This window comes from Hippoglossus stenolepis, chromosome 14 (genome assembly GCF_022539355.2).
Source record: "Hippoglossus stenolepis isolate QCI-W04-F060 chromosome 14, HSTE1.2, whole genome shotgun sequence".
NCBI lineage: Eukaryota > Metazoa > Chordata > Actinopteri > Pleuronectiformes > Pleuronectidae > Hippoglossus > Hippoglossus stenolepis.
This window is the reverse complement of record NC_061496.1, coordinates 6,443,430-6,467,979: the sequence shown is the minus strand read 5'-3', so window position 1 is coordinate 6,467,979 and position 24,550 is coordinate 6,443,430. Positions and strand designations below refer to the sequence as shown.

The 24,550-nt window shown below is 43.6% G+C and overlaps 1 protein-coding gene across 3 annotated transcripts in view; it reads left to right on the top strand.

The window, feature by feature from the left end:
* Positions 1 to 24,550, top strand: part of kank4 (KN motif and ankyrin repeat domains 4) — a 73,166-nt gene that overhangs the window by 25,926 nt on the left and 22,690 nt on the right. Inside the window, exon 1 of one of the 3 annotated variants that reach the window (XM_035176304.2) lies at positions 16,799 to 17,046. The exons of the other annotated variants lie outside the window; for them this stretch is intronic. The gene's annotated coding sequence lies outside the window, so the exon portion shown is untranslated. Of the gene's footprint in view, positions 1 to 16,798; positions 17,047 to 24,550 lie in introns of those variants that run through there. 3 annotated transcript variants of the gene reach the window in all.

The following is a 24,550-nucleotide window of genomic DNA, read 5'->3' as shown; positions in this document are numbered from 1 at the left end:
ATTATGCATATTCTGCTTCCCCTGAGAATTTACATTTAAGTGTCTGTACTTGTTTGTGTGTGTGTGTGTGTGTGTGTGTGTGAGAGAGAATAAGAGAAGGAAGGTGACCTTGGCAACCCTTCCTTCTCCTCTGTCTTCCTTCTTCTTGAAGGAGAGAGTAGGAGGCGGTAAGGAAAGGAGTGGGAGATGGATTTCATTTGATATCTCTCCCCTGCTCAGGGAATACTCCCTCCTTCCTCCGTCCTCACTCAGTCTGGCTATCTCTCTCTCTCTCTCTCTCTCTCTCTCTCTCTCTCTCTCTCTCTCTCTCTCTCTCTTCTCTCTCTCTCTCTCTCTCTCTCTCAGTGTTTCTTTTTGGTTTACAGCAGAATAAAAGCTGCCCTTGGAATTAATGGTTTGGATCCTTGTCTCCATTTGCATGGGATTCGCACATGATCTGCTCTGGGGTCACGGATGGATTTTATAGAGCTGTCACTCGACCTTTATGAAACCTTCAATTAGAAGCTGAGATTAGTGCAGTTAATTACCTCTGCCAACAAGGAGGTTGTGTGTACCTCTGTGTTTGTTTCTTAGTGAGCAGGATTGTGCAGAAACAAGACGGATCACCACGAAACCTGGTGGAAGGATGTGATTTGTGTCAGTGAAGAAACCATTAAAGTTTGGCACAGATCAGGGGGCGGATCCACGAATTATTTCCCCCCTTTCTTAAAAATTGCAAGACTTTCAACCTTTCTCAGAGAACCATGTATGAATCTGACATATCTGGGGGTCAGTAGCAATGAGTGTGTACATTTTGTGGTTTTAAAATATTTTGATTGGGGGGGGGTAGTCGTGTTTTTTTTCCAGCTTTTGTTTACGGTAACAAATAAAACAAGAAACCTGTGACTACCACCAATGAGCAGCTGAGATACTGTCAATACAGAAAGGTATCAATCTTTTATCGTTTTAGAAGTATATCTAAATGAATATGAAGGATCCAGATCTGTCAGTTTCGTGACATGGAATAAATCAGGCCTACTCAGAGCACTGATATCTATGAGTGAGTAATTTGGTGCAGCTTGATTCAATTTAAAGGGATGTTGGGCCTTGGCGGAAGTATGCGCTCTACTGAATGCTCTTCTACTTATGATCTGTAAACTCATGTCTGTTCCGGCCTGTTGAAAACTCCTACTTGTTTTCAAGGAGATTTAACATCCTCCCAACTTCTCGATGCTGCTGCCACAGTTACTTTCGACCGACCCTCTACACCAGCTGTCTCATACACTGGTGTTAAGTGATGGCGCTGATCAATATTTTCCCTTCTGCTCTTGTTGCTGTGACCAGGAGATAAATTGGCTGGAAGCTAAAGCCAGCCCGCCACCATTAAATTGGGCCGTGGCACATCAGCACCATGTGCTTGTGATTCTGTGCGATCCAACGAGTCCGAAAAAAAAAGAAGCAAAACAATAATTAAAAGATTAAGTGAGTGGTTTGAGTGCTTTCCTGTGGAAGTGGAGGAAAGACGGCTGCTTCATGTCGGGCAGAGGACAAAGAAGATGAGTCCGTATTTTGTCCGTTGACAGAAAGGCAGAGTTAGAAAAACAGATCTGAACAAGGCGAAGGCATCTCTGTTGTTTCCCTGTCTTCACTCGAGCATTTCTTCTCCGAACCAGCTGTTACAAGTTCCACCTGTGTCACAGAGTGTGACCTATTTAAAAACCCTGCAGACCCACTCAGCTGCTTTCATTTATTCTGGATAATTACACCTCTGCTCAGGTGGAGACCGGGGGAAGAGCACGACTGACATGACAGGTCGACGAACTCAGACGCTTAATAAAACTAGAATGAGCTCCGCCAGGGCCCAGCAGCCCCTGTAAATCAATGAAGCTGCATCAAATTACACACACACACACACACACACAGATATGTCACCTAACCTGCATCCACTCCTTTGTGTGGATCCGCCTCCATATTTAATGAGTTGGCCCATGTCCCCTCCTTCCTCCAGTTTCTAGGAAATATGTTCAGTAGTTTTCGTAGTAATCCTGCTTAGAAACAAATAAACAAACTTCAGTAGAGCTGATACCTCTGACAAGGCCCAACAGTCTCCTTAGATCCAATCAAGTCTAATGTAATGGGCATCATGGGAATAAGTTTAGCTTTTGCATTGTGCTGCTGCCAAATACACAGATAAAAAAACAGGGGAAAGGATTAATTTCTTAAGTTTATTATGAAATCACAAATCTTTCTATTTTGAAAGATGTTGAACCAAAGAAAAGCTGCGAAAATGGAGGTAACCTTTGTTTTTAATCTGTATTAAATAACCACATGCAGACTTAGATAAACACACAACTTCAAGCTGGTATTAAGCCACATTGAAATATGAAAAACTAGGATGGTACTCAGTAGAGAGCAAGCCAAGGTGCAACAGTCCCCTTTGGAAAAACTCAAAGTTAAAGAAAGTGAAATAAAAATCCCTGACGGACATGGGGTGAGACCAGAACATAAATTATTGTTTTATGGTTTCAGTCTTTCCACATTTGGATAACCTCATTAATCATCCAGATTTGAGTCCTGTTCCTGTTCTTGTCATATGTAAATCTGCCCATTAATACTGGCCCAGCGTTTAATGGTTGTTTTTCCAGTCTCTCACTAACACCTGCCCCTCAGGCTGTTTTCAGAAGTTACACATCCGCTCCATCCATCATCGCCTTTTGTCTGAAAGCCATGTTTCCATATGACAGATGGTACTGCTACAACAAACGACTGAACACACTTGTGTTTTTACTATAAAGTACAATGTTTCTCGTCTCCTCAACGCCCCGAAAAACTGCTTATTAGAAAATAAACCACATCAGAAAATACCAGGTGCAGCTACAAGCCTCCGACCAACACTTTCTTCATCTCGGCTCAGATGCAGAAAGTGATGGATTGAGCCGCAGTCGCAACCGAGTGGAAAATCAATTTCCCCCCTGTGAAAATCTGTCTCTTACATACATTATCATATTTCATGCTACGTGACACAGAGTGGGATGTTTTATTTTCAGACTTTTCGATTTCGCTCATGGCGAAGCAGCAACGGACTTGTGATTAGAGAAGGTGGGAGCTCGTTAACGAGGTGAGGATAATTTAGGAGGTGGGTGGGAGAGAGTTTGGACCCGAGCAGACTTTTCAGCTCATTAGGGTGAAGAGGAGCACAACCTGGCTCTGTTTACACTGACTGCACCGGATACAGTGAGGATTTCTATCTGTTAACGAAGTCACAAAAGGAGTGCTGCTCTGAAATCCATTTTCAAAAGTGATATTCTTACAAAGAAATCTGTGGCCACACACAAGCTCCTAAATTCACTTAACTCACAAGACAATTCCCCCATTTTATCAGTTGGCCGACTGTATATGTGGGGATTTAGAAAATAAATCCCTTAGCAAAACAAAAGAGTATTAGATCAGCGCTGCTCACAAACTAAACATCACAAACAGATTTTGGTAAAAATAATCAGCAAATAAATTGGCCCAAAAAAAGAGAGATAACAAATCAGCTGAATGTTTCTGTGGAGTCAGAGTGGACACGAGCCAGAATCCACAGATAACCTTGTTTTTCTAAAGCTGCTCGGTGATGACGAACGTGAGGATAAGAATATGAGCTGCATGAAAACACCAACAATGTTTCACATTCAATGTCCACGTGTTGTTTTTGTCCTGGACAGACGTTTTCTTTTAAACGACAGCTGGTCCCAGTGAATAATGTCGGTCAGTGGGGTCAGTGTTGTTGCTGATTTTCATGTCGAACTGCAAACACACAGACACACAACTTTACACAGCCTGCTGTTTTACTGTAAAAGTTCTGTATTGACAATATCGATCACCTCTTCCATTGCTTGGAATAGGAATGAAATTGAAATCATTAGTACAACACATGAACAACTACACAAAATATCAAAATACTAAGACACATAAAAACGTCAAGGAGAGAAATCAACAGTCAGAGACAAACTACTACAAAGAATAAAGCCTCACGTGCTGCTAACATCAAGCAAACGCTTAAGAAAACTGTTTTAAAACATGTTTCATTCCCAACTGCTACAATGCCGCTTTTTGAATTGCATGTATTTAAATAAAACTAACACATGATATTATAATGATATTTTACCTCTTTAGGACCTTTCCCAGCAGTAACACTGACCTTGTCAGGACCAGTAGTCCTCATGGGGACTAAAGCCTGGTCCCATTGAGGCAAAATGTCATTTCTGAGGTCGTGGTTAAAGTTAGTGGTAAGATGGGAATTGTTGGTAGTTAAGTTCAAGGTTAGGCCTGAATTGGTCATTGGATAATGTGTGTGTGTGTGTGTAACTCAAAAGTGTACACATATATAAACATAGAGCAAACGTTCTATGACCCATGTTGTGGTCAGCGTGCATGAAGTGCACGTTTGATATCTCACCGGATATCAAACGTGCTTGGCAACGGTAACGTAGCATCTTCATGGAAATAGAAGCCATTGTCTCATGCCCTTGTCTCCTCTGAGAACTGTTTGCTTTGGCATGAGGAAGCTGGGAGTGCTGGAAGGTTTCCATATAAACATGTATTAATATCATCTCTCCCCGTCTGCTTCCTTCTCCACGTGCTTAAGGGAGAGATAAAGACTTTTTGGTCTTTTCTCTGGCAGGAATTTGGAGTTTCTTACTTTTCTCCAGCGCACAGTGGTTAGTGCAGAGATGGATGGCTCCTATTAGAGGGTGAGAGACAGAATGAGGTGAGTTGAGTTGGGGGTTTAGCTACACCGGAGCAGTTAGCCCCCTATAGGACTTATTGTTTTTGATAGATTTGTCGGTGGATGAGATTTTAGGATTCAGCCGCAGTGAGAAGTGGGGGATGGGTTGAGATGATGTCCCCATTGCACAGCTAAGCATGTCCCAGATCCTCAGCGTGTGTGTGTGTGTGCATGTGTGTGTGTATTCCTAATTTGTGAACATACTGCATGCTCTTTAAGCTGCAGTAAATGTGGGCCACATGCGCTTGTTTTCGTGTACGTTGGTGTGTATATTTTTTGAAAATCTCCAGCGACAAACAAACTACACTGCTGTCAATCGGAGAATAAAGTACAACAACATTTTGCAGCAGGGTTGAACGAGTGTTGGTCGTTAAAAAAATGCTTTCGGCGCAAGATCAAAAGCACTTTAAAAATGTTTTTAAGTGATTGCACTGACGTGATCAGAAAGATGGAAAAGCAGGGAGGCAGCACGCTACTCACAGAAATGAGTGGAAATTCAAAGGCCTCCTTCAAATCCTCGAGAAAAAATGTAAAAATACAGGCTTCCACACTGACGGCTAATGAGATCTCAGCTGGCAGCGATGACGGGAAGGAAATTAAAAGCCCTGTTGTGGAAATGAGACCAATGTGTGCACCACAGGCACGTCAAATAATCAACATCCCCTCATCGCCACTGTGCCTCACTGTCATTTCTCCTTCCTGTCCTTTAGTGTATGATTACATCTCCTCTCTTCACTTTCATCACTCTCACTTGCTTTTCTCAACCTCCGCTAATTGCTTATGTCCCATCGTGATTGATTTAAAAAAAAAAAAAAAGTCTGGATAATGTCCGAGTGAATACAGCAGATTATCCAGAGGATTCACCACAAGAGAGTGAGCTCATGGAGGAAGTTTCTAACATGTGATGGATGAAAAACTGAAAGAAAAAAAAAACGAGAGAAAGAAAATCGAAATATCTCAGGATGAAAAAGAGACGACATCGACGAAGATGTCAACTTGGAAAGACGACGAGATCTGAGAGCTTTTGGGGATTACAACCGATGCTGGTGTTGATTTGTGCCGCAAACTAAATCATGTGATTTCCACAGCGTCAATTTGTGCATTTTACTGTTGTTGTGACCGCATCTGACCCGGACCATCTCCTGCGGTGTTCTTCATATGCGAAAGGCAAACTCCAGAAAATGTCCAGCCCCAATTTTCAGGACTTTTTCTGGAGTCTAACCTTAAACCCTAACGCATCTGACTGGAGAATCTCCTGATGCACCAAAGTCTGGTCAACGTCTGGACTCCAGAGTTCATGTCTGCAAATTGCTTTACAAGCAGGAAACGCTGGTCAGTCACAGAAACTCTCCGAGCTTCTCTCTATAAATCCTCCGTCCACTGTGAGATATGAGGCCACAGTGAGTTCCCTCTATCCTTGGCATCATGTTAACCTCCCGGCCTGGTTAAGTTCTTCCTGGCCAGCTCATCCGTCACTGTTGGGCACCAGGTCATATCTGGTCTTTAGTTTTACTGCCTTCCCGACACTTGGCTCTGAAGATTTTACATCATTTCATTTAAAAAGTTAATGATGTAGACTCCTGTCTCGTATCCGTCTTAGAATAATTTCTTTTGAGGAGCAGTTGAAGGTGGATTTATCTTATTTTAATTGATTTATTTTATATTACAGTCCCACTGTGGATATCTACAGACGAGATTTGATTCATAGCTAAAGTGCAGATAGGCTATAGAGTCGGGTTTCACTCCCTGATTCCCTGCCACATTAGAGAGATGTATCATGAAGCTGGTGTGTTTATGTATTTATAGTCTGACGCCCACTCACACAGCTTCGTGAAGAACATGTCATTCACCGACTCAAGAACAATTCAACGCACTCTGGAGGAGCCGGGGATCAAACGTACATTTTAATTACTAGATCTGCCTCCTGAGCGATACTGTGTTGTACAACGTGTTTATTCATATTAAAGTAAGACCCTGATCTTTCCTAAACTTAAGGAGGATTAAATAACGGTGGTTGGTACAATACCGTTAAAAAGCATAAACAGCTTCCTCCATTTTGAAAATCTGGTTCCTCAAACATCTCATTCTCTCTCTTTACCAGTTCTTTGACTTCTTATTTCCTACAATGACTCCATCACTTTCATTATCTGTCAGTCTCCTTCTCTCAGCCTCAACCTCAACTTCGATCATTACCCCATACTTTATCGCTCAACATCTCCATGGCCCCAGCAATCTTGGTGAACCCAGCGGGCCTCATTCCTCAAGTCTTTCCTCTGTCTTGCCGTCGTGCCGTCCTCCTGCCTGCAGCGCTCGGCTGTATTTAGTGGGCCTCCTACTGTGGCAACGCAGATAATGGAAGAGGAGGAGAGAGGCGAAGAAAAGAAGTACGGGTGGCGAGACAAGGAGGTTGGAGGAATGAAAGGACGCAGCCCTGACTCGTGTCTCTGTGGCTGTAGGCAGCTGTTGCTCCACAATTCCAATAAACAAACCCCTTCCCCTTTGGTTGCACTTCATCTTCAGTTTGACGCTGGCTTTTAAAGATAAGGAGCCACGGAGAGTGTCAGGAAAGATAAGAGCGCGAGTGTGACGTGCAAAAAGGGGCTGCGAGCCAAACTTGAACCCTTGACTTCACATACATGACAGGAAGCACGGCCCGGCGGAGTCACCACCGATGCCTCCTTCTGTTTTCCCTTCTTCTCGTAGTTTCTCTCCATCTTTTATAACATATTCCTCAACTCTTCTCGCCGATCTGATAAAAAAAACATTGAGTAGGAGTAAAATTCATGAGTCTGCATTCTTTTTGTTCGCATGTTGCTGAGACCAGACCCATTCCCACAAAGGACCGGTTTATTTACCCAAAGAAATCATTGTTATCAGCAATTATGCAAATCCCCAAGAGCCATTCCCAACATGTGGCCCGAGTTTTTTAAGCGATTTCAAAGCGTTTTGTTTGAATTATAAAGATTTATGTTCATGCTATCTTGTGGTTTTCCCCTTTTAACTCATAGGAAAAACATTATAGTCGAACAAAGGACTCCCCCGGGGCAGATAAAGATGGGTCTGCTTTGTGTGTGTGGGTCTCAATGGTCCAGAGTAGGAGTATCGTGGGCTATGTGACGGGTATATGTTATAAACAGTAAGAAGACCTTTGTCTCTGTAACCTTTAAGCCTCTTTGCTGCATAATTAAGACCCACATCGAATTTCTGAGGCTTTTTCCTGGTAATCATAGCATTTTGTTGTCCTATCCGTCACCGACAGCACGTTACTCTTACAGCGTGAACACCGACAGAATCTGTTTAACCCCTTTACCATCAACACACCTCTGATCCACATCACCCCCCAACCTCACATTTTCACTTATGTAAGTAGAGATTCCTGGGAATCGCTCAGACAAGGTCGCGACCCCGTGTAGCTTCCTTTCAGACTCAACAAATTGCCTCGCTGCGAGAGCTGAGGCAGCCTCCTGGCTAACGACGCTGTTTACCACTCGTGCAGCGCGGCACACAATGTGCTCAGAGGAACCTACAAGCAGCTGAACAACTTGAGAACAGAACATCTGTTGTTCTGAATGTGAGTTCAGTTTGTGGAAATTCTTTCATCCAGCAGCTTTCTGTGTTTGTTGCCCTTTTTCATAATGAATTGATTTTGGGAATTTTCCCTTTTTAATATGAGCCATGGTAACATTTGGCCCATTATTTTCATTTAGAAGTGGGCTAAGAAAAAAGTAAATGTTGTATTACTGAACAAGTAAGTCATATTAAGTTAGTTACCCCATTTTTCCAAAGGGTTAGAATAATAGCTTAGTATTTATGTTTTCCTACAGGGAATTTTGTACGAAATAGGTTAGTAGAAAATATATCAACAGACAGAGGAAAATAGGCTGCAAAAACCAGTCATAAATACAGAATAGTCTATTTCGTGAATAAGGATACAGGCCACAATAAAAAAAAGAATATATATACTGGTATTCCAACATTTCAGCCACGGTCAGGACGGATCTCGCTGACCTGAATTTGATCAACAGGAAGAATAAAATAGAAATGAGGCAAACGGCGAAGTGTTAGCATCAAATTGTGCTTCCCACTGCTTCACTGTCAGGTGAAGGAGAGTCCAGAGTTCAGCTTCATCTCTCTAATGATCCCAGAGATCTCTGTCCGTCCGTCTGCATTTGGAATGACAAACGTTCATCTCATTGGATCACACTTGGCATGTGTCACTTCAATGTTAATAGGCTTTGGATAAACAGGCGGCCGGCGCTCTAGCAGCGGCGGCGGCTGGGACTCATCAACGTAAGTGATCTTGTCGATTGTGACAACAGCACATTACACTAACTCGAGCGTCACTGAACTCTGAATCAAACAGGTGAACGGCTCTGTGTGCAGCAGCGGTGGCTTCAGGGTTCTCCGTGGACCGAGTCCGGCAGCAGGTCTTTACTCGTTGCAGCTCAATCTCTGCAGGTCACTTTAACGGTTTCAGAAAGAAACACCACAGGCCAAGAGAACGGCCCAGTCCAAACAGGCAGGTTTAGATCGGGCACCGTTGCAGTTGAGTTGTGTGAACCCTAACCCTAACATTCAGCGGTTGAGAGTTATCCTACATTCATGTGCTTACGTATTCCACACCAGGGCTGTTTTGATCTCCAAGGCCACCACCTCCCATTGTTGCCTGTATATCATTGCAGTTGTTTACATGCACAACTCAGTCCCTATAGGCTGCAGGGGGTGAAATACCTTGGCTGTCTGCTCTGGTCATTGTTTAGGCCTCGGGGGCCTCAGGCCTGATTCATGGTCAGGAAGACACCCAGAGAAGATACGCCAACAAAGACAGAAATACAAGATGTGTTTGTATAAAGCTCATAAAACATGGATAAAATAACAGACACATAAACACTGTCTCGCTCCCTCTACTTTGTTCCATCTTCCCCCCCGGCGATTTGTAGCTGTGGTTTGTTGGCTGCTAGTGATTATAAGTGATATTAGAGCCCGGCCTGCAGTCTGTGTAGTTCTGCCCTACAGGAAGAGGCTGTCTGTGGGAGAGAGCAAACCAAAGCCACAATCAAGTTATTGCTCAGCCAAGCTTCACCCACACTTAATGATAAAACTCTCTCTCTCTCTCTCTCTCTCTTTTCCTCTATATCTCTCTTTCCTTGAATCTTTCATTCTGTGGCCTCTGTTTTTTTCTCCATTTCTTACTTCTGCCGAGGAGGATATGCTTTCATTTTGTTTTGTCTGTTAGTTAACAGGATTAAGCAAAACTCTCGGACAGATTACCATGGATCTTGATGGAAGGATGTGCTAGGTTTAGGAAAGAAACTGGATCTGAATAAATGGGTGGATCCAGAAAGTTTGTGTCACGTTTTCTGCAAGCATTTCCCAAAGAATGAATTAAATCTGTGGGGGTAGTGGGGGGTGAATGTGCATATGTCACTCTCCTGTGCAACAGATCAAGGACAAGATCTAGGACAACTGCACCTGAAACTATGAGGTCTGACCTTCTGTGTGGACGATAACAACTTAACGGATGAGAGCATACGGGTTACATTGAAACTTAGCATTTTATTGACCTTTTCACGGATTTTCATGGATCTTTATGGAGAAAATGTGTCATATCTAGAGAACTGATATCTATGACTGTTTCATTCGCTGCAGCTTGATTGAATGTAAGGGCCTTGGTGGAGGTTTGCACTCTACTAATGGCCATTCTAGTTTTAATTCTACACTTTGTCCTCGTGCATCTAAACCGTGTCACCACCATAGACAGACACAGAAAGAGAGAGAATAAAAAAAACCGGATCTCATTTAGGAGACGGACAATGAGAAACTGATGCCCCCCTTCCACTCCTGCCATCAGCCACTGGAAATCGCTTCTCCTAAAATCAATGAAAGTTGATCATATCGTGATCGAGCCTCGGATGCCTTGCTTCGCACCTGATAGAAATGCGTACGCGTGGAAATTGCCCAGATTAAATTGCTGACAGCTGATGCACATCTTCATCTCCATATAGTGCAGTGAACCAACAAGGGAGGAGATTGATTTTGTTGTTTTATGGCTTATTGACTCCAGTAAAAAAGTCGTAAAATCGATGGGAATCCACATAAGCCACCGTGCTCACTTAATGACGGCTGCCGCGCTGACAAAGTGACGTGAAACGATTGCAAAGCCCATTTAGTTTTGAGTGTTTGGCTGTGGCTTGTTACTGTATCGCAGTATTTTTCTATCTCGGCTTCTGTTTACATTTTGAAGAGTGAACATGAAAAAAACAAAAACACTGCAGCTGTTGTTGTGCACACTGTTGACTGTGGTACAGATGCTCCCCCGCTCTACTTCTCATACAAAACAAGTTTCCCTGTGGAAGCTGGAATGACACGTCGGTACATTCAGAAGTATTTTGTGGGTCATAGTGACTCTGCCGGGGCTGAAATGAAACCAGGGAAATGTGCTGTTATGAAATACAAAGGATTTCAAGCAGCTGGGAAAGTCAGAAAATGCAAGAAGAAGTGAGGGAGGCAGACAAAGGAAGATTGTGGCTGGAACTAAAGTTGTGTGTCTGTTCTCTTCTGTTTCCCTGTGTTCCGTCTGAGCTGCTTTTCCCTCACGCCGACATAGAGGCCTTCTCTCTCAGCATTTGCTTCGCCTCTTTGCCTGCCTGCGCGTTTACATAGTGATTACACCCACAGATAGAGAGGAGAAAATAATGGAGGATGGGAAATGAGTGATGCAAGGTGTGCAGTTAGATCTTCTGCATTTTCTGTGTTCAGTTGAAAGGTCTCAATATGAGAAAAAGGATGCGTTTTGGATTTCAGTCTGCAGTCCTCTTTCTTTAAGACTATTTTTGTGTTGCGTCCGCATCTCGTGCCCCATCCCGCTCTGTGTCTTCTCATGCACGCACAGCGATCAGCACAGTTCGGGTCATTTCCACTTGAGCGGTGAGGTGTGTGCTGTGGTCAGTTCAGTGGGCGTCTGTTTCAAAGGATAAACAGTCTTTTCCCTGCCTGAAGCCCTTATCAGCAACCGGCCTTCCTCAGGATGTCTGTCAGTCCTGCGACCCCCCCCCCAGCTGCGCACACACACACACACACACATACACACACACACACATGTTCACAGTGGAAAATCCTGGTCAGTGACTCTTATTTTTCCATCTTAAGATCATCTTAGCGATGTATCTCTCGTTAAATGTGAGCTGATTGCTCATAGTCAAGCTGCATTAAGTGGATTTAATCTACATATGATGATACTATAATTGTTACTGCTTCATTTGCGAGGACTCGTTGTGTATCCAAACCACAGGCTGAATATAAACATAGAGGAAACGTTGGACGAAACATTATCCACTTATATGATAAATCCAATTGACCAATCAGGAGTCAGTCTCAGCTGTCAATCATGATGTTTCACCCACCTTTTTTTATGAAATCGCATTTGAAAAAACATCAGAGATAAGAACTCCCGACGATCGTAGACATTTTATTTGATGTGTACTTTGACTTTGTAGTTTATGACCTATGCTGCAGCCAGCTACCAGGGGGCGATGACGAAATTTGGCTTCACTTTTGGGAGCTTTCATGTCGTCCATCTTTATTTATTCTTCAGTCTATGATCTCAACCTGTAAAAACAAAACAACTTTTCCAGAGGGACCCTCACACACGGCAAAATAACAAGAGCTGTATTTCAATGCTGACTGATTTTGTAATCTAGATTTCAACATTTGTTCAGCGTTAATCCCGCTGCAGGTCACTGCCTCTCTCACCTTCAGTTTGCGATATACAAAGCAGCTCTCACACAAAATATGACCTGAGAGACGAGCGAAGGCCAAAAAATGTCCCAGTATCTGCCTGCAACTCTCAGTCAGAGTGTGTATCCCCGTGTGTTATTCTTAGCTCTTTGCCTACATGTGTAAATCCTCGAAGGAATGAGAAAACAGAAGAATGAAAACAAAAGAGAAAAGAAACTTACAGGAGGCGATGGCCAATAATATCATCTGTCGGGGGTGGAAGGATATAGAACATCGTCTAGACTATATATGGTCTGGAGCTGAAATGTATCTACTCGGTGGAACAGATACTTCTGTGTATATAAGCTATGATAAAGTACATGCACACAACATATGGTGAGCACATTAAAGCAGTATAAATTATAATAAGCCTGAGAGATGTAGTGAATGTAGACATCTGGTTAAAAAAACAGTATATATATGTGTTTGTGTACATTATTTGCTGATAAATGAGGCGCACAGTAAAACCATGAAAAAATGATTACGAGTCTAAACACAGATGTTCTGCCAACAAGGATTCAACTGAGATGGTATCGCCAAACAAAACAGAGGATTATTTAAAGTTTTCTTCAGTTTTTTGAGCCTCATCGTTAATCTCTCGCGAGTTTATCTTCCATATTTTAAAAAGAAAATGTCTTGCATTTCTATAAACGACCATAATTTACTTTCAGGGCATCAAATGGAATTCTAGGTCTTACTGTAATACTGTACATAGACTGTCTGAAAAGATGGATGATGTGATAGCTCCCTGCGTGGCTCCTGTAATGGTCATAACCCCACCTACTCCATGTTAGTTGATGGGATAGATAGAAAGTGAAAGGAAGTGGATCTATTTTTATTTACAGTCCATGTCACCGACACGCAGACAAAACAAAAAGTATACACTCCAAAATTAGAAATATGTGACTTTATTACATTTTCTACAATTTTGTTCCTGTTTATTCAGCTCATTTTGAGAAGAAAACCTGAATTTCCTTGAAGGCGTCAAGCTGTGATGTCGCCTCAGAACCGTGACCTTTGCCAATAAAGACAGTTATTGGATTTTCGCACTCGCCCCCACTCAGACACATTGGACACACACACATACTGCAGACTGCGCTCTCAGAGATAATTGTGTGTTGCAAAAGTGTGCATAAATCTCAAGATGCCAGAGGTCTGGAACTTCAATGACGGCACACAGAATTATGCTGCGAGGAGACGGCAGCAGCCGGTGTAATGAAAGATTGAAATAATTGCGGTTGCCAGAACTGAGTTCACGTGAAAACTTACATGCAAAGTCAAAGTATCTGAAAATATAACCTGATTTGAGGTGAGTTGAAGAATTAGTAGGAGGGAAAACTTAGTTACAAATAAGCTCATTTGCTTAGTTTCTCTTTGTGACTCCCACAGATGTGCAAACACTGCACATGACTCCGAGCTGTTGCACTGAACTCTACGTGCATGAGCTGTGGAGAGCAGCAGTTAAAGCCATTTTAGGGTTTTTAACACTCACACACTGCCAGATACACCCAGACACACACATTTACAGATTCCCTGTGGTGCCAGACTTTGTATAATGCTGCCTGTTGTTATTTTAACATTTTAACTGTGTGTTTTTGCCCACGCTGGAGCAGGGAGACTGCTCGTTTTTACAACAATACACTTTGTGACACGTGTGCCTACGCAGGAATGTTGGACTGCTCAGTAAAAGAGAGGAAAACTTCTCAAGGCAGGTGTTGGGTCCAGCAAGAAACCAACCTCCGCCATTACACCTTGTCCTGCATGTTGAAAGCCCACGAGGTGACGGCACCATGTGGGCTTCTCAAGTGTCATATGGCTCATCAGGGCCAACACCTTTTTTCAATTTTCTGATTCCAGCAATGATGACCCACAAAACACAAAGTAGTTTGTTTTAAGCTACACCCAACTTTTATGTCCTTTGCTTTATCTTGGGATCCTGCAACCAGGGTCCTTCTAATACCACGTGTTACGCCCCTTGATGCCGCAACTTCTCAGTGCACATCATTTCGACATTGCATTTTCAAATCTATCAACATAAGGAAAAGCGAGGTGGACAGACGACGTCTAACTTCGACACGCAGGGAAATACAAGGGAGCAACGAGACTCCAGGAATCCTCGGGTTCTGAGGTCCGATCTGATCCCTCCTGACAGGAGACGGTTCATGTGATCTGCTTAACCCTCTAGGCCGCATCACACCCTCTTTCAGTCCGCTGCTTTAGATGAAAGTGTTTGAGCTGATTTCATGCAGTGTGTTAGGCATATAGGGAGAGGGGGGGGGATTTAGACGCTGAAGATTCTAACATAGTCTCAGTTTGTGTCTGACAAACGTTTCCTGTGCAAGTCAACACTCGTCAGAAAGAAATTATGTCTTCTTTTATCTCTTTTGATGGACAGAGAAAATACACGTTATACAAAGTGAAATCTGGTTCACTGAGATCTCCTTTAAAGTGCTCATCATTTAAAATACTAGTGCAGTGCTCATTGTAAACATGACTGAGGATAAAAGATACTGCCTTGTATGATAAAAGTTACCTGCAATAATTAAGATGCGGCAAAGTATCGACTCTGTAAGCAGAACCCGAACTGGAGAATCCTTTGTTGTTCCTGTTCCCTTTTTATTGAAAGTTTATTCATATTGAAAGTACAAATTCGACTCTGTACTTCCTCTGGCTCTTACCAATACACGAGCAAAGTGTGAAGCCGATATAATGAACAGTTCTCTAGATATGTGAGCCACATACAGACAGAGATTTCTGGAATTTTTAGATAATTATTTATCTTTAAGATGTAATAGAATCCATTGTGTAATGTATGCACATACAAAGCATTACTAGCGTCGTTGCAAGAGGGAAGGCAATGCAGGCAATTGCCTGGCGCTCCAAACTGAGTGGGGGGGCCCCGAGAAAGCTCCCAGGTATCCTTTGCTTGGGGCCCCCAAAGTCCATAGAAACACTCCTGAGCATGGCTACTTCCAAGGGGGCTGTGCAGAGGGGTCCAGGTGCTGTATGGTTTATGGTCTAGTCTCCAGTTGTTTGTTCTTCAGCTTCGTATCATGACTCTTCCCTTCTCATCCTCACATGTTCCGCTTCCCCTCACATTTACTTATCCATTACAAACAGCATCATCAGAGTAAACCAACTGATTCATTACACAAAGTGCAAAGTGACAGTTACCCTATCACCAGTGTCAGTGTTAAGTAATTTTTCCTGCTAAACCATCCTTCTAGTTTTTGTTCCTGTCGTGACATCCCCCCCCCAAAACATTACTTTTCTCCCTCCAGTCGTAATTAAAACGAACCCTTTGGCCTCGAAGAAAATCCACAACATGATATAAAGGCCCGACTTTGCAACAGCTATGCAGTATATCGTATGAATTTTTCATGTGCTCCATATATTTTTGCAGCCGCCTGGCACGTCAAGCCAAAGTGTTCAGGCTCTATCTTACACATGCTACGGGCTTCCCGCTGCTGGGGCTGTTTTTTGAGGTAGATGTTTGCCTTTAAAATGAACTGAGGGGAATTAGCACCGGCGGGTCTGAGGGACTGGTGCGGGAGTGAGATAAGAGATAGGACCCATTAGTGTGGGCAGTTAGCCTATTTAAAGGCAGTTAATTATTTACCTCATTTGGCCTGCAGAGCCAACTGGGCCAGCCATGGGTTTACTCATTAGACTGCTCTCTGATATCGAGCTGGACGCAGCTAACTGAGGGGTTTACTCTTTCTGGTTTCACAGAGAAGATACCTCAGCGATGGACAGTGTGATGCTTCAGAGAGACACTGTCGATCCAGTGTGGAGCCTGACCCCGGTTGAAGCAGGCCTCGTTCGGCCTGGTGGCAGCGCAGCAGGGGTTTGCTTGAGGTCCTTCAGCGATAATTAGAATGGTGCATGATGGGCGTTCATTGTAGGGCAGGCCGTTTTGCCCCGCAGCCTTAACGGACGCTAACACAACCCCAGAAACACACATGGGTGCACACAACAGGAGATGCATGAATGAACACACCCACACACACACCAAAAAGTTGGCGTGCACACAAACACACTATTTACTTCATGTCTCCCTTGTGGTCATGAGCACTTTAGGAAATCCCAAACTTTGCACACAAACACCCACACACACACACACTCACTCACAGCTACACACACTTAAAGTTGCTGCACTGTTGACGCATACAGAGGAGCAGAGGTAGTTGATTACCACGTCTGTTTGTGTGTCGTTGTTTGTTGGTGTGTGTGTGTGTGTGTGTGTGTGTGTCCTCCGTCGAGCTCATTTATCTTTTGGGTATTATTTATTTGGGTTGCAGTGGGCCGGCTGGTGAATCCATCATCCTGAGAAGAGCCAATAGTTTGACCAGCATCTTCTCTTCTCCTCCCTCCGAGGCGTCTGCCAGCACCTCCACCCCTTTCCCACCCTTCCTCCCTCCTTTTATTTCTTTTCCTCTGTGCTGAGGTTAACAGAGAGGCAGGGTCAGTCGCAGTCACAGAAACAGGAAGGACAGGAGGTGACAGGGGCTGTGTGGCAGGTGAGAGTCAAACCACCCCTTGAGGATTTACTCTTTTTTTTCTGACTCATCCTTTGCCTCTGCTCTTGTGCGTTTTTTTTTTTCTGAAACCAATTTACTCTCACAAACAATTTGCTCTCTGGATTTCCCTGTTTTCATCGGCTTTAATTCCATCTTGTTTACCTCGCACTGCTCATCTTCTCTTTGATCGTCTACCCCCCACCTCCTTCCTTTACTCACTCCCTCTCTCGTCGTTCTATTTTTGCAGCCGAGAACATAGGTCACATGTGTTTGCCTGGCATGTGTGAGAAGGAGTGTGAAAGAGTGTGTGAGTGTGTGTGTGCGTTTGCATGTATGTTCGTAGAATGTCGGCACTGCTCGTACAGCTTTGGCACAATAGGGAGGGAATAAGCGGGCAGGCCGACAATCAGGCAACATGCATCCGTTACATGCACACACACACACACACACACACACACACGCAAACACACACACACAGTACAATCAAATGAGCATTGAGCGAATCTGTGTGGCAATCAGCCAACTCCTTCTTTTTCCTATAGGCGGTATCTGAATGTGTTTTTCTGTGAAAGGGGCCGTTATCGTGCGTCATGCAGATCAATAGAGTGTGAATTTATAAGTGTTGATTTCTCCCACTGCTCTGCAGACTGTGCCGCTCCACCATCGCCTGCCCGGCTCGACGCTCTGCTGGTGTCAGGCAGGCTCTGTATCACCAGGAGGTGTGTGTGTGTGACTGTGTGTAGGAGTGTATAAATGGTGTGTTTGCATGTGTGTGTTTGTGTGTGGGTGTGTGTCGCACGCACAGCATATTATTTCATGTTCAGCCGACTGTGTTGGAATTTCCTGCTTGCCTGTGTGTGTGTGTGTGTGTACTGTTTTGGCTGTGTAAGTAGTAAGTGCTAATTAATGAGCGAGGGGACCCAGATTTATTTATAACTCATGTTTCTGTGAGAGTGTGTTAACACATGGAACTTGCTTGCACTGTACATTTGAATATTTTATACATGTTTGGTGTTTGTACGTGTGTGTGAGTGTGTGTGTGTGTGTGTGTGTGTGTGTGTGTGTGTGTGTGTGTGTGTGTGTGTCTGTGTGTGTGTGTGTTGTTTATGCCTGTCACACAGAGTGAACGTGGATGTAATGTGACTTGGCAGCACTGCAAGTGATCTAGTCTTCGATGGCAACGTAAAGCACCTTCTCCCTCCGCTGTTTGTCACATTTCTCTATTCTTCATCTTTTTACCTGCCTCCTCTTCATCTCCGACTGCTGACGCCGACACAGACAGATAGCCCACATGCTAATTAGCGGTAGCAGATACTCCACCACCCTCATTAAATTCCACGAACGGAAATAGCCAGGATGCTAACGTAGATGCAGCTAGAAGGGGTCGGCTGTGTGTTACGATGAATAATAGATGGTGTGTCACTTCCTTTATGGCTAATGAAAGCAAGCATCTGTTCCTCATGCTGAAACAACACTACAGGCCACGAGGAGAGCCATCTTAAAATAAAGGAAGATGCTTTCTTTCTCCGAATGGAGGGATGAAGAGAAGGAGCGAGCCACTGATAAAGAAACAGTTGGAGGGAGGTGCCTGGACACAGGGGTTATCTGTCCTTTGACAGATGTGGCCGAAGCGGGACAGGGGTGGTAACTCGAGGGTCATGTCCACTCAGGCAGATAAATTTGATATGGCCTCGCTTATCTTTTCTTTTTCCCTCCATCCACATTGTTTTCTACCACGCAGTTTATAATACTCCAAAAAAATACTCATTTGAAAGAGGCACAGTGATGTAAATCTGGATCAAGCAAATTGATTATCGGTGTTTCATGTAGGGCCATGTTCTGAATAAAGGGCTGGATGTTATTGATCGAAGTTAATAATGGTAGACAATGGAGGATCAATAGACTGTATATAAAAATGGACGTGCACTCCTGGTACGAAAAGTGAAGCCAGTGTAGAAGTCTATAAGAAAATGACTTTACTTCTCACTTGACTTTTTCCCAAGGAGTTTACAGTCTCAGTTACTGGTGTCAGGTCTTCTTCAACATAGCATGATGTTCATTTTGTAAGTTATGGTCCCAATTTAGAGTAAAATAGATGATAAAACATATTATGCATTGGGACATAGATACTGTGTGATCGACAGCTAGTCCCGTCCAATGGGTGCAGGTTGCAGGTCTCAGTCAGACATGGTCGTAATATGGCTACTGAAAACAAGATGGCGCTGGAAAAAATGCCAAACTCTTCATTTGGGACTATGATAATCTGTCTGTACCTTTTCATATCTGCAAAGTTTTTTATGCACACACTGTCCTCGTGTCCATGCATTTTGGGCTGTGTGGATGATTCCAGTGGACCCTGATGGACACGGGACATCACACACAATCGTCTTTTATTCGCTTCTTCATCACAACTTGCAGCTTTGCAGGTTTTCTGGGACAAAAATAAAACAACCTTCTACCGTATAATCTTCTTTCTCTTTAATCAGATTTGTTAAGAAGATGATGTCCAAGTTGTCATTTCTTCCAGCCTTCACATTACACAATAGAAACATCTAGAAGCAGCAGCATCTTCCCATTTTCCCATGTTCCTCCAAAAAAAACCCACCCTGGGGTCAACCTCCACATGCATCCTGTACTTTCTCTGTCGTCTGTGGGAATACAAGCGAAACACTCGGGTCTCTGTGTTTTTTTCAAGTTCTTATAACTAACTTCCTCACGCAGAGGCGAAGGAAACAACTGCAACTGAACAATAGAGAGACAGACTTTAAAGACATCAGTGTGTGGCTCTGGTCGCTTTGTTTTCTATTGAGTTTCTATTGTTTGCCCTGAGCTTGGAAAGAAAATCACTTCCATTCAGCGCTCAGGAAGGAGAACAGGCTCATTAAGCTTAAATAACACAGTGATAACAGATTTATTTCCCCCCCAACAATTAATTTCCCGTTTGCAAATAATACCAAGTAGCACCTCCTCAACAGCTGTCCCCATCTTTCACTATCCTAGACATAAACTCATTATAGTTACATTGAATTTCATGTTGCATTCAACGATGGGTTTTTCTTCCCAGTACAGACCCATCATTTAAATGTGAAGAAAAAAAAAAGCTGAGTTTGAGCTGACCTATAATAAACCAGCCGCCTCCTCACGACAGCCCTGCGGAATATTTGTGCCACTGTTTAATGAAGCCCATAGACAGAAGTTCCCTTATTCATTTTCTCTCAGGGGTCGGGATCCAGACGTTGTTTTGCACAAAGTGAACAGTGGACACGGCTGAATACAGAAGCACCGACACACTGAAAGAGACGTCATCATGTTGGATTATAAGGAATCTAGATGAAGAAGTATGGACACTATTAACGGGGATAAATTGGCCCAAAAGATATATTCTAGTAGAGCAATGTTGTTGTTATGTGCTAAACATAGACTGGGATAATATTAGACTGCAGGGGGATGAACTGGACTGTGCTCAAACAGCTGTTACGGAGCGAAGGGATTGATCTGTTCCTGCAAAGCAAACACAGACTAAGCTCAGATATCAGATAAACGTCTCCCTCGTTCTCCCTTCATGATCTGGATGCTAACGCCCTTCATTTGATTTGGTTCAGAAATCGGAAACTTTCCAGCTCCCAGTTGTCTTGTCAGTGCATTTTTCATTATGCTAAATTGTCCTACACATCTGCAACAACTCCCCAGATCAAGCTAATTGCACCATCCGCCGCGTCCCCCCCTCTCGCACTTGTATCACAGGGAGTGTCTCTGTAATGGGACACGGATGAGGACAAATTGGACAACAACCGATTTAATAAATTAGCCTGGAAAAAAAACGTACGTGATCTAGGACTGTTTCCATAATGTGATGTGTAAAATTCATTTAAAGGCAGATTTTTCCGAGCTGTGGCTAATATCAAACACTAAAACACTGTTTAACAATGCCTCAAATAGAAAAGAGTCATTGGACCATCTGGCTGAGCAACATCAACACATTTTCCACCCACGCAATCTTAAGCTACCAGACCCAAGTGGCAAATCCGCAGTAGAAATGTGCACGAGTGCGTTTTGTTGCTGACAAATTCAACTTTCTGTTTGTTGGAGGAAAGCTGTTTGATTTCCTCTTTCCAAAGTCATGAAATGTCTGGAAACACAAAGACATTTGCACAAGCGCAGCCCCTTTGTGATCCATGGTTGTGTCACTCACTCATTCACTCCTCCCTTCTCAGTTGCATAGAGGAATATATAGCGAGCTCATCTGCAAAAAAATAAAAAACACTTTCGGACATTTATAGGGTAATTTTCTCTCTCCGGAAATACGTCATTGTCATCACACAATTAAAATTGTTGGTATAGTTGTTGTAAAATAAGTGTTATATCAACGTTGGTTGGTTCATATTATACTGAGTGTTTTTCCAATATGAATTAATAGTAATTATATAAAGTCTGCTACAACTTTCAGTTCTCTTCAACCAAGGTTTTTCTGTTGAGTCACATCTGAGGCTTTTTCATTAATTTCTTTTCATTCAGACGTGACACAACTTGGTTTTCACATCTCTCTCCTCCGTTTTTTCCTTCATTCCACTACACACCCACCTCATTCTATAATTTCTGTAAAAGTATAAGTCACAGTTGTAGCCCTGATTGTCTAACAACAATACCTAAACCTGATAGGTGAACAGTTTTAAATCCTTCTAACCTTTTCTGCTTCGATTGATTTCTCTGCTGATGAGAGCAAAACAAGGCCAAGAGTAATGGCGGTGGTGGTGCAGGGGCTTGAAGTCGTATCAGCTGTAAAAACTGTTGGATATTTAACATCAGCAACTTTAAAGTGAAAAAGAAATGTCGTCATGTTGCTTTATTTGCTGAAAATGGGGACTTTAAAAAACCAAATTAGTTTGAAAAGCACTTTGCTGCTGTGCTGAAATTGCACTCCTAGGAGATTGTGCTTCAGTCGGCATATAACTAAAGTATTTGGTACTTTGCATATTTATCTGTATCGCTGCGTTCGTCTGCACATGTGAGTTTGTTTTTCTGGGCCTGAGAGCTGGTGTGTTGAGGTGGACGGTCGTGTTTATATTCTCAGGGCAGCGCAAGAGCAAACAGATAGCCGGTCCCATGTCAGGCCTGTGATAAGGACCCAGAACTTGCGTTATTGTTGCCGCTCCGCCTGATTCTCCCCACACTCTGCTGCTGCTCACACTTCCTCACAGCTTCTCTCAGATAGCGGATAAACACTTCAGAGCTGCAGCTGCAGCCGGTGCACAGTGCTTCACTGTGTGTGAGAGGTCACAACGCATCCACACACCTTCTTTTTTCAAACGAGACAGAGTGTGAGAAGGGAAGAGAGCGAAACATTAACAGTAGAGCCGCTCTGCATGTGGGAGATATGAGTTTGAACAGCTGCAACTCCCCGCTCTGCCTCGCTTACACTTTCTCACCCGCTGTCCCTTTCCCATCCGCCCACCTCCTCTCCCCCTGCCCGCGCTCGCCAATCTTATTTCCTGCTGGCCTGTCTTCTGTCTGAGCCTGCTCTGTTTCAGTGTATTAGACTAATTCAATCTCCAGCACACAGCCACTCCAATGTAATGACCCATGACATTCAATTAACGCTGTTCCCCCTCCGTGATAGGTTGGGTCAGCAGTAATTTTATGTGCATGTGTGCGTTTCTCTGGTGGTTATCCATGAATCCTCGAGTGGGTGCATGATCTGAAGAAGATTTCAGTCAGTGTGGCCTTCCTTGATCTAATAAGAAAACTCTGTCTGTGTATGAAGCTTCCACATCTTGATAAGCGTTGATCTTACTGGCTTCACGCTTGGCATGTGTATTGTTAAGGGGCCCAAGGAAGTGCAGAGTGGAATTTGGTGTAATTATGATGTACTTACGTTCAATATTAATAAACTTTGAGTCCAGCTGCACGTTTTTATTCGCTGCGACTCAATTACTGCAGATCACTTTTATAGTTTTTATAAGAAAACTGCAACCAGCGTCAGCACAGGCCAAGTAAACACACACACGCAGGTTTAGATCGGCTTCTGCACTAGTTTGTGACAAAGTTAATATCTTTGGTTGTAGATTTTCCCCAGAGATGTGTTTAAATGTGTTTTTCCACATTATTAAATACATTGTTAAGTGCTGAGTTGATTCCCTGGGTTCCCTAACCCCCCCTGAAGAAGACAAAAAAAACAACATTGCTGTGGTTGTGGTTTGATGACATGTGAAAACCCCCTGGCTGTCAGTAGGAGCTTATTTACCGTCCTCTCATTACTCCTGTCCTCCGGGCTTCACGTTACCTTTGTTACAGCCTCTCAGCAGCTGTCGCACTTATTGGATTGGTGGTGAGAGATTGCCGCACGCCGCACAGGCTGCACGTTGTGTGCATGTGTGTTTTCCCCGGGCCGTGTTTGCCGTTCAAACATACAAGGACTCAACCAGGCGCACATATTAAAATACATACTGTAAGCAATGCACATGCACGTAAACAAAGAGAGCGACTAAATTTGGAATTGGTCCCGACAGACACACACCTGTGGCTTCCTTTTAGCCTCGTGTAGCCCCGTAGCAAATACAACCTCTTTGGATGAACGTAGCCTTTTCAAGATTTCAGCTCATAGTCATTATTTCTGTAATCCAGCGTGGATCATGCATCATCAGTGTCACCAGGCGCTTCCAATATCCAAGCACCAACCTAATCTGGATAATCTACTAGTTGCAAACACTGTCTGCATGTATGAACTCATGCTCTCTGCTTATAGACTGATATTATGGTTAATTATTTATGCCCATCGTGCATATTTTCCTGCTGAAGCTCAACGTGATATATCTCTGTTGCTCCGAGGCCTTCATTAGCCACACAAGAATTACAAGTGACCTTAATTAAAAGAAGAAACTTTTTTTTAATTCCTCACAACTCACACTGTAGTGAAGGTCAGGTATGGACTCGCTCTCATTAATGAAACTCCTCGCTGTTCTGTCAAGTCACTGATTCTTACTGTGGCGCCTTTTTTTATTACTCCACATCATCAACCTTTCCTGCTTCTTCTGTCAGCGCTCCCCCCCCCTCATCCATCTGCCACTTTCAAGCTTTTATTCTCCATCTTTTTCCTCTTGTCTCTATTCCCTCCCCCTTTCTCTCTGTCCGCCCTCCATCCTACCTCTGTCTCCGCGTTTCGGTAATGATCTAATTAAGGAGGGTTTTGTTGCCTGCCCACTGTGTATAATTGCCAGCGGGGTCTGGCCGTACTTCACTCAGCAATTACGAGCAGCATTCCTCTGTTCCCAAATCTGCTAATTAAGCCTTAAGGACAGCGAGCCGATCGCAGGCGCGTTGAGCTTTCGGGAGGAGTCAGGAATGCCCCCGTGCTCTCTTCACTCCCGGGACGCGCACATGTAGCGGATGGAAGAGCGGTTGCCATGGTAGCAATCACACGGTGTCAGATCCTGTGCAGTGGCTGTCAGTGTGTTGATTCACGTGCCTCCCTACGTGTGTGTGTGTGTGTGTATCTGTTCATCTGGAA